This window comes from Sciurus carolinensis, chromosome 4, assembly GCF_902686445.1.
Source record: "Sciurus carolinensis chromosome 4, mSciCar1.2, whole genome shotgun sequence".
Taxonomy (NCBI): Eukaryota; Metazoa; Chordata; class Mammalia; order Rodentia; family Sciuridae; genus Sciurus; species Sciurus carolinensis.
This window is the reverse complement of record NC_062216.1, coordinates 75,046,654-75,062,175: the sequence shown is the minus strand read 5'-3', so window position 1 is coordinate 75,062,175 and position 15,522 is coordinate 75,046,654. Positions and strand designations below refer to the sequence as shown.

Genomic DNA, 15,522 nt, shown 5'->3' with positions numbered 1-15,522 from the left:
AGAACATCCCTATCTTGTTCCCGTTTTTAAAGGGAATTCCTTCAGTTTTTCTCCATTAAGAATGATGTTGGCCATGGGCTTAGCATAAATAGCCTTTACAATGTTCAGGTATGTTCCTACTATCCCTATTTTTTCTCTTGTTTTGAGCATGAAGGGGTGTTCTATTTTGTCGAATGCTTTTTCTGTGTCAATTGAAATAACCATATGATTCTTATCCTTAAGGCTATTGACATGATGGATTATGTTTATTGATTTACAGATGTTAAACCATCCTTGCATTCCAGGGATGAACCCCACTTGATCGTGGTGCACGATTTTCTTAATATGTTTTTGGATATGGTTTGCCAATATTTTGTTAAGGAACTTGGCATCTATATTCATCAAGGATATTTGTCTAAAATTTTCTTCCTTTGATGTGTCTTTGCCTGGTTTGGGTATGAGGGTGATAATAGCTTCATATAGAATGAGTTTGGTAGGGTACCCTCCTTTTGTATTTTCTGGAATACTTTGAGAAGTATTGGAATGAGTTCTTCTTTGAAGGTCTTGTAGAACTGGGCTGAGAATCCATCTGGTCCTGGGCTTTTCTTGGATGGTAGGCTTTTGATGGCTTCTTTTATTTCATTGCTTGATATTGATCTGTTTAAATTGTGTATGTCCTCCTGGTTCAGTTTGGGAGGAGCATATGTCTCTAGAAATTTGTCAATGTCTTCAGTAGTTTCTATTTTGTTGGAATACAGATTTTCGAAGTAGCTTCTCATTATGTTATCTATCTCAGTGGTGTCTGTCGTGATATTTCCTTTTTCATCACGAATTTTTGTAATTTGAGTTTTCTCTCCTCTTCTCTTTGTTAGTGTGGCTAAGGGTTTATCTATTTTGTTTACTTTTTCAAAGAACCAACTTTTTGTTTGTCAGTTTTTTGAATAGTTTCTTTTGTTTCAATTTCATTGATTTCAGCTCTGATTTTAATTATTTCCTGTCTTCTTCTACTTTTGCTGTTATTCTTCTTTTTCTAGGGCTTTGAGCTGTAATGTTAGGTCATTAGTTGTTGACTTTTCATTCTTTTCTGGAATGTGCTTCATGCAATGAATTTTCCTGTTAGTACCACTTTCATAGTGTCCCAGAGATTTTGATATGTTGTGTCATCGTTCTCATCGAGCTCTAAGAATTTTTTTTATCTCCTCCCTGATGTTTTCTGTTATCCATGTTTCATTCAATAGCATATTATTTTTTCTCCAGGTGTTGGAGTAATTTCTGTTTTTTATTTTGTCATTGATTTCTATTCTCAGTCCATCATTATCTGATAGAACACAAGGTAATATCTCTATTTTTTTGCATTTCCTAAGGGCTGCTTTGTGGCATGACATATGGTCTATTTTCAAGAAGGTTCCATCTGCTGCTGAGAAGAAAGTGAATTGGCTCATTGATGGATGTAATAATCTATATATGTCTATTAAGTCTAGGTTATTGATTGCATTATTGATGTCTATGGTTTCTTTGTTTGGTTTTGATTGGAAGATCTATCCAGTGGTGACAGTGGTGTGTTAAAGTCACCCAGAATTCTTGTGTTGTGGTCTATTTGATTCCTGAAATTGAGAAGGATTTGTTTGATGTACAGGGATGCACCATTGTTTGGGGCATAAATATTTACCATTTTTATGTCTTCCTGATTTATGTTTCCCTTAAGCAGTATGAAATGTCCTTCTTTATCCCTTCTGACTAACTTTGGCTTGAAGTCCACTTTATCTGATATAAGGATGGAAACCCCCGCTTTTTTACTTAATTCATGTGCGTGGTAGGTTTTTTCCATCCTTTCACCTTTAGTCTGTGGATGACTTTTTCTATGAGATGAGTCTGTTGCAGGCAGCATATTATTGGGTCTTTCTTTTTAATCCATTCTGCCAGTCTATGTCTTTTGATTGATGAGTTTAGGCCATTAACACTCAGGGTTATTATTGAGATATGATTTGTATTCCCAGTCATTTGGGCTTATTTTTGGTTCTTAACTTGGCTTGGTCTCTCCTTTGAGTGGTTTTTCTCTAAGGTAGTTCCTCCTTTTTCTACCTCCATTGTTGTTTTTCATTTCCTTCTCATGGAATATTTTGTTGAGAACATTCTATAGCACAGGCTTTCTATTTGTAAATTCTTTGAACTTTTGTTTATCATGGAAGGATTTTATTTCATCTTCAAATCTGAAGGTAAGTTTTGCTGGGTATAAGATTCTTGGTTGGAAATCATGTTCTTTCAGAGCTTGAAATATGTTGTTCCCGGCCCTTCTAGCTTTTAGAGTCTGGGTTGAGAAGTCTGCTGCTATCCGTATTAGTTTTCCCCTGTACGTAATCTGATGCTTTTCTCTCCCGGCCTTCAAAATCCTATCTTTATTTTGAATGTTAGGCATTTTCATTATAATGTGCCTTGGTGTGGATCTGTTGTGAATTTGTGTTCGGTGTTCTGTAAGCCTCTTGTATTTGATTTTCCATTTCATTCTTCAGGTTTGGGAAATTTTCTGATATTATTTCATTGAATGGGTTGTTCATTCCTTTGGTTTGTATCTCTGTGCCTTCCTCAATCCCAATAATTCTTAAATTTGATCTTTTCATGATGTCCCACAGTTCTTGGAGATTTTGTTCATGATTTCTTACCATCTTCTCTGTTTGGGCAATTTTCTTTTCTTTTCTTTCTTTTTTTTTTTTGTTATGAAAGTAATTTTTACCTGGGTCAGAACAGTGCTTGGGATATGGCAATGTATATCTATTCGTGACCCTGGACGGTTTTTAGGAATCCCTACATTCTTTTTTTTTTTTTATTGTAAACAAATGGGATACATGTTGTTTCTCTGTACATGGCGTAAGGCATACCATTTGTGTAATATAAATTTACATAGGGTAATGTTGTTTGATTCATCTCTGTAATATGCTGATTTTAAGTCCTTTGGGTATAGGCCAAGGAGTGGGATAGCTGGGTCAAATGGTGGTTCCATTCCAAGTTTTCTAAGGAGTCTCCACACTGCTTTCCAGAGTGGCTGCACTAATTTGCAGCCCCACCAGCAATGTATGAGTGTACCTTTCTCCCCACATCCTTGCCAACACCTGTTGTTGCTTGTATTCTTGATAATCGCCATTCTAATTGGGGTGAGATGGAATCTTAGGGTGGTTTTGATTTGCATTTCTCTTATTACTAGAGATGTTGAACATTTTTCCATGTTTGTTGATTGCTTGTAGATCTTCTGTGAAGTGTCTATTCATTTGCTTAGCCCATTTGTCGATTGGATTATTTGCATTCTTGGTGTAGAGTTTTTTGAGTTCTTTATAGATTCTGGAGATTAGTGCTCTATCTGAAGTATGATTGGCAAAGATTTTCTCCCACTCTGTAGACTCTTTCTTCACATTGCTGATAGTTTCCTTTGCTGAGAGAAAGCTTTTTAGTTTGAATCTATCTCAGTTATTGATTCTTGCTTTTATTTCTTGTGCTATTGGAGTCCTGTTGAGGAAGTCTGGTCCTAAGCCAACATGTTGAAGCTCTGGACCTACTTTTTCTTCTATAAGATGCAGGGTCTCTGGTCTGATTCTGAGGTCCTTAATCCATTTTGAGTTTAGTTTCATGCATGGTGAGAGATATGGGTTTAGTTTCATTCTGTTGCATATGGATTTCCAATTCTCCCAGCACCATTTGTTGAAGAGGCTATCTTTTCTCCATTGCATATTTTTGGCCCCTTTGTCTAGTATGAGAAAATTGTATTTATTTGGGTTTGTGTCCATGTCCTCTATTCTGTACCATTGATCCACCTTTCTATTTTGGTACCAATACCATGCCGTTTTTGTTACTATTGCTTTGTAGCAGAGTTGAAGATCTGGTATTGCGATACCCCCTGCTTCACTCTTTCTGCCAAGGATTGCTTTAGCTATTCTGGGTTTTTTATTCATCCAGATGAATTTCATAATCGCTTGCTCTATTTCTTCTCCTTTTCCTTTGGGCAGCCCCCCGGTGTTCAGAAGCGGTCGTTCTGAGTCTAAACAACTCAGCACTCGCCTCCTCCTCTGGCAACCGCCTGTAGCTCTGATGCAGTCACTCCTAGACCAAGTGACCCGCCATGTTCCTCCTCTTCCCACGGGCAGCACCCCCATGTTCAGAAGCGATAGCTCTGAGTCCAAACAGCTCGCCACGCAGCTCCTCCTCAGGCAGCCACCTGGAGCCCCAGTGGTTGCTCCGAGTCCAAGCGCTGTGCTGAGCAGCCACCTCTACGATGTTCCCAGTTGTCCGTGTTTACCACTCCAGTGGGGGGAGGGGTGTCTCGCCGGGCAACTCTACTTCACAATGTTCCCTGCGTTCCGAGACTACCGGGATGCCTCCCCAACGGGAGAGACTCACCCGGAGGCTTTGAGTTAGTCCCAAGTCTCTCACTATCTCCTCTTTTGAATCCTGCATCCTGGAGCAACATGAAATGCAGTCGCCCTCTAGTCCACCATCTTGAAAACCCCTCGGCAATTTTATTTTCAAGATTAAATATTTTGTCTTCATTGTCTGAGGTTCTGTCTTCCAAGTGGTCTAGTCTTTTGGTGATGCTTTCCATTGAGTTTTTTATTTGGTTTATTGTTTCCTTCATTTTAAGGATTTCTGTGTGTTTGGTTTTTTTTTTTGAGAATCTCTATCTCTTTGTTGAAATGATCTTTTGCTTCCTGCAGGTGCTTTGTCAGCTTATTGGTATTATCATTCATTGCCTGCATTTGCTCTCTTATCTCATCCTTTGCTTCGTGAATCATCTTAATTATGTATAATTTGAAGTCCTTTTCTGACATTTCTTCTACCATACTGTCATTGGATTCTATTAATATAGAATCTAGATTTGTTTGGATCATTTTCTTCCCTTGTTTTCTCACGTTGTTCATGTTTTTTCCCCTTTAGCAGGGCAGATCTGTGGTATTGCAGACTTCCCCCTATAGGCTTATAGTGGCCCTATGGGTTTCCAAAATGTTTTCTTTAAGGGGAGATCAATATTAGCAGTGCCCAATTCAGACAGTATGCAATCCTAGACCAAATAGCTCCTATGAGGACAATAACAATATTGTCATAATAAACAGAATGAGTTCAAATGTTATCTTCAGTAAAACAAACAGATTTGCAGTAAGGTCTACAGTTTCTAATGGAGGACAAAGAGGATGCAGAGGGATGTAGAATGTAGCTGTTAATGGGATAAGAAAAGAAAGATGATCTAGATAATAGAAAGGGTGAGAGTGTAATCAAAAGAAATTGGATGTTAGCATGCAAAAAGGGAGAAAGAGATTCTGAGGGAACAGGTAGACAAAAGGAAAAGAGAGCAAGAAAAGTAAAGAAATAAAAACTTAAAATAGTTCAATAAGGAGAAAAAAGAAAATCTACACTATAACAGTCATATAGTAATGAAACCTCCCAGTGTTCAGTAGCCTGATGCAGGAGAGGTACGCGACCATGAGCTTTAAGTCTCCAGCAGGCATCTCAGGATGGGATTTGCCCCACCTAAAGATCAGAGTTATGGCTTCGAGGATTATCCAAGATGGCCGCTCTGGCTTTCAAATGTGTTGGCAAATAGGGAGCTAAAGCTCAGGGTGTGGACGTGGTCAGCTGGAGGTCCTGGAGGTGGGGTGCAGTTGGTCAGGCAGGGGTCCTGGAAGTCAGGTGTGTTTGGTGTGGTTGTGGGATCCTGGAGGCTGGATGCAGTCAGTCTGGGGTCCCGGTGATAGGGCTCAGTCATTTGGTCTGGGGGTCCCGGTGGCAGGGAGCAGTCAGTCAATGTGAGGGCCCCAGAGGCATGGAGTGATCGGTCTGGCTGAGGGATCCTGGATACTGGGCTCAGTCAGTCTGGCCAGGGTTCCTATGGGTCCTGGCTGTTGTCTCAAAATGGCGGCAGCCACGTGTAATCAAACCTGCAGGTACTGTAACAGTGAACTTCCAGGCAACAGCAGGCAGCTGGTGCTCCACTGGCGGTCGGCAATCAGTTCGCTAACTGTTGTCGTATGATCGGGAGTTGAACCTTGTGCGGTGGGTGATGGATAGGTGTAAGGCAGGCGATGGACCGGCAAGAGGGAGGCAAATGGCAGATGATAGGCGCCTGACAGTGAGCAATCTACACTCAAAAAAGGCGTTGATATGCTGGCAGACTGCAGGTGATCACAGCAGACAAATGGGGTAAATAGCAGGTGATTGATAAGCAGCAAAAACTGCCTCACCAAGAAACAGATATCCTCTGCTTGAAAGTGGAGTGACAAGGAACGCAGTCTCCCTCTACTCCGCCATCTGAAATCTCCCCTTACTTTTACTTCTTTAACCGTGTATCTTATCATTCCATTTTGAGAGTAAACTGAGGCAAACTCCTCTATCTTGGCTGTGGGATTTAGCTCAGCTGTAGAGTCCTTGCCAAGCATATGTGAGGCCCCGAGTTTCACTGCTTGCACACACAAAGAAATTTAAAGACCTCCTTATTTTTATCCCAATTATGTCTTTAAGTCTTTACAGGTCCTCTTTTCCTCCCAAATAATTAAATAACCATCATCAAGCCATTTTGTCACTTTCTCTTGACTGTGAAAAGGAAAGCAAAGTGTGGCATTAGTAATAATTCTGCTTAACACAGATGCGATATATTCATCGGTAGGAAGAAAGTCGTCTTTGCATTGTTCCCTGGTCCAACTCAGCGCTGGGCAAAACTGCATCCATTGCATGCCTCCTCCACTGCCGAAGACCCCAGCAGCTTTACGACCAGAGTCCCTGAACTCTAGTCTTCCTTTTACCCCACTGCATGGGATCACCCACTTGCCTCACCAAGCCAGAGGCAGCCATGGACACTCGCTGTGAGATTACCACCAAGGATTTAAAGGAGGAGAAGGAAGTCATGGAGGAGGCAAAGAGAGGAAGAGAAGCCCTGCTAAAGGGAATGCTGATGAGGAAGATGGGCAGCCAGAGATTCACAGTGAGGCAGCTGAAGGAGAGGAGGGAGGTGATGGTGAGGAAGAGGGTGGAGATGAAGACAAGGAGGCCAAGGCAGCCAGGGCACATGGCAGCTGCAGAAGATGAGGACGATGTTGATACCAAGACTCAGAAGACTGATGAGGATGACTAGGCAGAGAAAAGGAGCATTCAAACTTATAAATGACAACAGCAAAAGACTGCACACTCCTTCACCTGGTACTTCCCATCCGTGAATCTAATCACAGTCACCTGGAGGACAGAAGCCCGCACGCCCACCACTGGGCAGTGCCACCTGCGGATGACATTTGCTCTCCACCGCCCTGCAAAAACACAATGTGAGTTTGCAACAGGGAAGGGAAAGTAGAGCCAAAACCTCCAAGTCCCTGCTATTTTTTCCTCCTTAAACGCACTTTAAAAAAGGAAAATTGGTATTTTTATTTGAATTTTCTATTTTTATATGGATTGGTAGGAGTCAATCATTTTTACTGATCTTGAATGACCAAACTTTCCTTTGAGAGGTTCTCTCTCCTACTCCTCAGTTTACTTGTTCTGTGACCATGTTTCTTATAATGTCAAAGAAGAAGGAAAAAAAAAAAACTTGTTTAAAAAAGCAAAATCGAGAACAAAAAAAATCTGTTTCCAAACTTTCTAGTAATTTTTCTTGTGTGTATGCACTTTTGTTATACTACAAGTAGTTGCTTTGTATGAGACAATTAAAAAGACCAAAGATAAAAAGTCTTAGTTTTTTTTTGTGTGTGCTTGTTCGTTTGTTTTTTTGTCTATGAAGTTGAAGCTGCCTTTATTTGTTGGACTGTTGGATGTGTGTGTGAGGCAAGGCTGTCCAACAATAAACCGAAATTTTATTTCCCCATATTTTTTTAACAAACAAATTGGTACATAGCTTAAATTTAGAATACTTCTGGGTTTAATCACCAGTAATAGAAAAAAAAATTTTTGTAAAACCATAGTATTTCGACCATAGAATCTACCTTCCCATTACCGAGTTTATTTATTTATCTAGAGCTTCTGGGGATCAAACCCAGGGCCTCATACATGCTAAGCACAGCCTCTACCATAACCTATACCCCTACCCCAAATTCAGTAGTTTATAAATACAGAACTAAATCAAAATCCCTGATCTAATCAACCTAGTAGTAGGAGATGGTATGTTAGATGGTGACTACAAATGTGTATACATTAGAGATAGAATTATTGTTACAGACTGAGTTATGTGAACACACAATTCAGTTTGAAGCCCTGACCCCAATGTGATGTTACTCTGAGAATGGAGCCTATTACTTTAGAAGTAATTAAGTTAAGATGAGGTTTGAGGGCAGGGTTCTAATAATAAGATTATAAATGTTATAAGAAGAAACAAGAGGCTGGGGATATAGCTTCATGGTAGAGCACTTGCCTATCACATGATATTTACACTAAAAATTCTATGCCAAACCTGATCACCAAGACTTTTAAAAAAATGCACTTTCTTGCCTGGTGTGGTGACTTGGGAGGCTTAGACAGGAGAATTTGAGTTCAAAGCCAGCCTCAGCAACAGCAAGGTGCTAAGCAACTCAGTGAGACCCTGTCTCTAAATAAAATACAAAATAGGGCTGGGGGAGCAATGTCAGTCTTCCTACTAACTTAGGAAGATACCGTCTCAAATAAAATAAAATGATTATGGATAAAGCTTAGTAGGGGAGCATTCATCTAGTGTGATTGAGGCCCTTGGTGTGATTCCCAGTACTGAGTTATAATAATATACATAACAATTCAAATAATTATTGTTGGGTATTTCTTTTCTTTTCTTTTTTTGTGGTGCTGGGGATTGAACCAGGGCCTTGTGCATGCAAAGTAAGCAAGCACTCTACCAACTGAGCTATATCTTCAGTCCCTGGGTCTTTCTTTTTAATCCAATCTGCCAGTCTACATCTTTTGATTGATGAATTTAGGCCATTAACACTCAGGGTTATTATTGAGATATGTTTTTTTTTTTTTTTTTTGCGGTACTGGGGATTGAACTCAGGGCCTTGTGCTTGCGAGGCAAGCACTCTACCAGCTGAGCTATCTCCCAAGCCCTTTGAGATATGATTTGTATTCCTAGTCATTTGGGTTTATTTTTGGTTTTAAACTTGATTTGGTTTCTCCTTTGATTGATTTTTTTCTTAAGGTAGTTCTTCCCTTTGCTGACCTACATTGTTGTTTGTCATTTCCTCCTCTTGGAATATTTTCTTGAGAACATTCTACAGCGCAGGCTTTCTATTTGTAAATTCTTTTAACTTTTATTTATCATGGAAGGATTTTATTTTGTCTTCAAATCTGAAGGTAAGTTTTGCTGGGTATAGAAGTTTTGATTGGCAACCATGTTCCTTCAGAACTTGAAATATGTTGTTCCAGGCCCTTCTAGCTTTTAGGATCTGGGCTGAGAAATCTGCTGATATTCATATTGGTTTTCCCCTGTATAAATCTGATGCTTTTCTCTCATAACCTTCAAAATCCTATCTTTATTTTGTATGTTAGGCATTTTCATTATAATGTGCCTTGGTGTGGATCTGTTGTGATTTTGTGCATTTGGTGTTCTGTAAACCTCTTGTATTTGATTTTCTATTTCATTCTTCAGATTTGTGAAATTTTCTGGTATTATTTCATTGAATAGTTTGTTCATTTCTTTGGTTTGTATCTCTGTGCATTCCTCAATTCCAATAATTCTTAAATTTGGTCCTTTCATGATGTCCCATAGTTCTTAGATGTTCTGTTCATGATTTCTTACCATCTTCTTTGTTTGGGCAACTTTATTTTCAAGATTAAGTATTTTGTCTTCATTGTCTGGGATTCTGTCTTCCCAGTGATCTAGTCTGTTGGTGATGCTTTCCTTTGAGTTTTTTATTTGGTTTATTGTTTCCTTCATTTCAAGAATTTCTGTATTTTTTTTTCCTTGAGAATCTCTCTTTGTTGAAATGATCTTTTGTTTCCTGAAATTGCTCTTTCAACTGCTTATTGGAGTGATCATTCATTGCCTGCATTTGCTCTCTTATCTCACCCTTTGCTTCATGAATCATTTGAATTAAGTATATTCTGAACTTTTCTGACATTTCTTCACCATGCTGTCACTGAATTCTATTAGTATAGAATCTAGGTTTGTTTGGAACATTTTCTTCCCTTGTTTTTCATGTTGTTCATGTATCTTCTCCTCTAGCAGTGCAGATCTGGGGTATTACATTTTCCACCCTATAGGCTTATTGTGACCCTATAGGTTTCCAAAATCTCTTCTTTAAGGGTGAGATCAATATTAGCAGCACCCAGTACAAACAATATGCAGCCCTAAACCTAATAGCCCCTATGAAGATGTTAAAAATATTGTCATAATAAACAGGATGAGTTCAATTATTATCCACAGTATAACAAATAGATTTGCAATAAGGTCTGCAGTTTCTAATGGAGGACAAAGAGGGTGGGGAGGGGTAATGGGATAAGAAAAGAGTGTATAGAAGTTCTAGATTGTAGAAAAAATGAAAGTGTAATCAAAAGAAGTTGATTGTTAGAATGCGAAAAGGGAGAAAGAGACTGTGAGGGAACAGGTAAACAAAACAGAAATAGAGCAAGAAAAGTAAGAAAATAAAAACTTAAAAATTTTCAAAAGGAAAAAAAAAAAGAAAAAAATTCTACACTAAAACAGTCATATAGTATTTAAACCTCCTAGTCTTCTGTTGCCTGATGCATGAGAGGTAACTGACAATGAGCTTCCAGTCTCCAGCAGGCATCTCAGGATGGGACTTTCCCCACCTAACAATGGAAGCTTCCACTTCCAGGATAATCTAAGATGGCCACACTGGCTTCCAAATGTGTTGGTAAATGGGGAGCTGCACCTTGTGGCATGGGTTTGGTTGGCCAGGGGTCCTGATGGCAGGGTGCGATTGGTCAGTCAGGGGTCCTGGAGGCAGGGTTCAGTCAGTCTGAGCAGGGGTCCTGCAGTCCTGGCTGTTGTCTCAAAATGGTGGCAGGCATGTGTAACCAAACCTGCAGGTACTGTGACAGTGAACTTCCAGGCAACAGCAGGCAGCTGACGATCTGCTGGTGATCTGTGGTTGGTCTGCAGGATCCAGTAGATGATCAGCAAGTGGACCTTGGGCAGTGGGTAATGAATAAGTGAAAGGCTGGTGATGGGCAGGCAAGAGGGAAACAAATGGGCAAATGACAGATGATAGGTGCCAGTCAGTGAGCAATCTGCACTCAAAAAGTAGTCAATATGCTGGCAGACTGCAGGTGATCACAGTGAACAAATGGGGTAAACAGAAAGGGATCAATAAGCAGCAAAGACTGCCTCACAGAGAAACAGATATCCTCTGCCTAAAACCCGAGTTATGGAGTGACAAGGAACGTAGTCTCCCTCTAGTCTGCCATCTTGGATCCTCTCCACAACAATTCAAATAATTAAGTGCCTCATCTGCCTAATTTATTGATAAACTTATTACAGACACTAATGACCTCAGTGCTCCAAAAATAGAGGACTTAATTGGTAATTTTGAAAATTTATTTTGACATCAGTTTTTTCTTTTTTCTGGATGATGTTCTATGAGCTCGGCTTGCTACGGCTCTGGTTTTCTCAATTTAGCATTGAGAATTGGTCTGGTTCCTCTTTTTCCTCCTGTTCTCTCCCATTTGTCAATTTTCCTCTTTATCAGAATAAAGGATCAAAATTCTAGTTTATAAACTTTGTTTTTCTTACCAGCGATGTGTAAGGGAGAACATACTGGAGAAAATGAGATTTGAAGATAACCATTGAGGCATTTTCTCATTCATGTGGCAACATTATGTTGTTGACTTTAGTGGGATCACTTCAGATGATTAATCTTGTTTTCTTCTTCAGCAAATAGTTGTTTCATTTGACTTTAGGTTTTGCAAACCTGATTATTTCAGTAAGAAGACACTGCATATTTTAATTATGTGTCAGCACAACTAAAAAAAACTTGCTAAAAAAATGAACTAAGGCTCTAATGCTAAGGCAGCTTGGAGCACCTCATCAGGAGATGCTGATCCTGAGAGCTGAGGTAAGGAAGGATTTGACCTGCTGAATGCACCAAATGGCCCACATGACTTAGATGTGCTGAGTGTTATGCAGTGGAGAAAGCATTTCACCTTTAGTCAAGGAGTTTCTGTCACTTAAAAATATTGAAAACATTGAGGAAACATTCCCTGAATTAAAGTCAACTCCCAGTTATATCCAAAGTAAGATTATGTTATTGGAGGAAAATTTCCAACTCCCAGTATATACCCAGTATGTTATGACTGATGTTTGAAGATGGGAATATTCATGTACAAATAGAGAAACAACATGTATCCCATTTGTTTACAATAAAAAAAAAAAAAAAAAAAAGAAGAACAACTCCTGCCCCCAGCTCCTACCTAAACACAGGCGATGGTAGCTCACCTCTAGTGGAGCTTGAAGTGTGAGGTCTACTGAAGGTAACTATACCAACAGCAAAGCACACACTCAGTTCAATTCCTGACTAGTAACTCAATCCTTGAGGTTTTGAGGTTAACACACGGATATAAGATGAGGCTTGATCATTCAGGAGTAATGGTTTAGTCAGCTTTTTTGCTGCTGTGACTAAAAGATCTGACCAGAACAATTTTAGGGGAGGAAAAGTTTATTTGAGGGCTCACATGTTTAGAGGTCTCAGTCCATAGATAGCTATTACTTGGGGCTTGAGGTAAGGCAGAACATCATGGCAGAAGGGGGTGTAAGGCAGCTTACATAATGATCAGAAGCAGAAAGAGAGAGAGTCTATTTACCAGATACAAAATATATACCCCAGTCTTGCCTCCAATGACCACCTCCTCCAGCCACACCCTACCCACTTTCAGTTACCACTCAGTTAATCCCATTGGGGATTCACTCACTGATTGGGATTAGGTTTTCATAACCCAGTCATTTCTCTTCTAAACCTTCTTCCAGCATCTCACACATGAGCTTTTGGGGGACACTTCACATCCAAACCATAAAAAGTAACTACTGTTTACTTTAGTTCTCCTTTTTATACAATACTATTGAATTAAAATTATGAAACACATAAAATATCAAAAGAAACAATCCAAAAAAAAAAAAGAGATGGGAATATTTATTCTTGATACAGTGGAATTTGTTTGTTGTTGTTGCTATCTTGGGAGAGGGGTGATAACTGTGCTTTGTACCCAAGAAAGTGTATCAGACATGGTCTGAAAGACATTAACACTAGAAACTCTTATGAACTGTATGAAAATGGTGGCTGTTGTGTTAATTCAAGAGAAATCCTGTTGAAGACCAGCAGCTGAATACTGGAAGTCGAAGTTGTGTGTGGTGCAGTGTACAATAGCAGAGGCTGGGATTCCTTGCTGTTGGAGAGCTCTTTTCCCTCAGGTTAGATTTGACTATTATATTGCAATGGCTCTTTTGGCTGAAGCAATCACCTCTGGTGAAAGTCTGATTATTGCAATTTCCTCTGGTGAAAGTCTGATTGTCATGACTGATGCATGAGAGAGTGAGGACATAGGTATGAGAGGGTTTTAGTTTGTTTCCAGTGAGATATGGATCATTGTTAAAAGAAGAAAGTCCACTCTGAAACTTTCAAAATAATACCAGTATATTAGTCAGGGTTCTCTTGAGGAACAGAATCAACAATATTTATATTTGCTGTGTTCCTCAGAAAGGGAATTTTAAAGTCTAACTGAGTATTCATTGTTTATGTCTAGAAGCTTATTCCATCCTGAGGCAGATATCAGGCATGAAAGAACTCAGGGAAGATTGAGGACCTCTGTATTGAAGACAGAATTTGCCATGACTGAGAGCAACGCCTTTGTGCAGAACCTCTGGGACATGTGGCCAGGTGTTTATGTAGGTCATTGCTTCCTTGGTGTGAAGAAATCTCCTGTTGTGAGTGGAAGTTTTCACCTATACAGGGTGCATGCATTTTCTTCTCAATCCTTGCTGTCCTCAAGCAGGATACTGCCTGCTGTGAACACCATGCCTCGATTGTGCTTTTACAAAGAGTAATTTAAAAAAACATATATTGTAATTTTTCTTCTTCCACCACTGTGAACTCATGTGACAGAGCCATCACCACTGCCTGCATTGGTGCTGGGTAGGCAAAAACTGCCCTGGGCCTTCTGCTTTCCATCTACTGGGTCCACCTATCTGTGGCAGGACAAGACTTCTCTCCAGGTGCCAGAAGCAAAGGTTCTTGGAGGTTCAGATCTAAGAGGTGCATACCAGGGCACACAGTGCATCTCCTTTGTCATGGGGGCCTCACAGGTCCTCATAGCCTTGGGATCAGACCCCAGCTCTGTAACTCTGTAGGGCTAAGGGGGTCATCAGCAAAGACTCATTTTCCCCATTACTCTAATGGAGATGCTCATTCCACTTTTATCTGGTGTCTTAAGAGCATGCAGTAAAATAAGTGACATAGATGGTGATGGGCTCCCAAAGGGAACCAGAGAACCTAGGCTGTTTCTGCTGATGTCTCCCCTGACAGCTCACTGCTGCCATGGACTCTGATCTCTGTCCACTCTCTTCCCTCTGATGGGCAGGCCCACCTTGCTCTGATTGCTGTTCCTCCTTGAAGTCATTCTTCTACCCATATTGGATGGGGTGTCCCTCAGCCTCACTGGAATCATCAGACCTCCTATCTCTGAGACCGTGAAGCATCTACAGGTCCACTCCTTCTGCCTGGGACATTCACTATCTTGAGTGTTGACACCTGCCTGTAGGTGGCCCTGATGTGTGTCAACTGTCCTGGGACACTTGGCAGGGTTACCTGTGGTGGGAACTCCTTCCTTCTCTAGGTTGCTAAACAGAGCAGGACAGTGCTGGTGGTGACACAGACAAGTGAATGGATTGAACAGACAACAATAAATTAGTCCACAATAAAATTTAATTACTACACATAATTAAAATGCCCAACTAAACTTTTAAAATATCAGTGTCACAAAAATAAAAGGAATACTTTCTAAGGTGTGGGAGGATCTTGGATTGAGAGACTGGCATCGTATCTTATTAGGGATATGACGTGGTAGGATGTTTTAGAGAGTGCTCTAGAACCAGGACAGATGGAAAGTGTTCCACAAGAAGTGGAAGGATTCTGGCCTGACTGCTTCTCAACCTCCTGCCTCTGGCTTCTCAGTGCCTGGAATTTAGAAACTCTGTGGAAACTGCCACGGAGGAAGGAGGCTGTCTTTCAATAGATGTGGACACAGCTGGTTCAGCATCTAAACAACTGGAAGACATGGTAGACTGTTCTCTGGCTTGGTTGTTGGCAGCTGAGCTGCCTCCTGGTCCTCAAGGTGCACAGTGGCCTCTGGAGGCTCTATCTCTCCCTGTGGAGATGATGCCAGAATTGATACATCCTCCTGAGTTGAAGGTTGCTCTTCCAGCAGCTCAGGGAATATGGTTGTGAGCTGCCCCAAAGTTAAGATTTCTGCTGCTAAAGACAGAATAAGTTGTAAGTTGAGGTGGGACTGAAGTTACAGGAGAAAAGACCCCAACATGACTGCCTTTCCCTGGGCCTTTCCCAATTCATGCAAGATTCCTCCCACATGGAAGAGCCTGGCTCCTCT

At 40.5% G+C, this 15,522-nt stretch overlaps 1 pseudogene; it reads left to right on the top strand.

Moving 5' to 3' along the window:
• Window positions 1–6,766: 6,766 nt before the first annotated feature.
• On the top strand, window positions 6,767–7,087 carry LOC124982767 (prothymosin alpha-like; annotated as a pseudogene).
• Window positions 7,088–15,522: the final 8,435 nt, after the last annotated feature.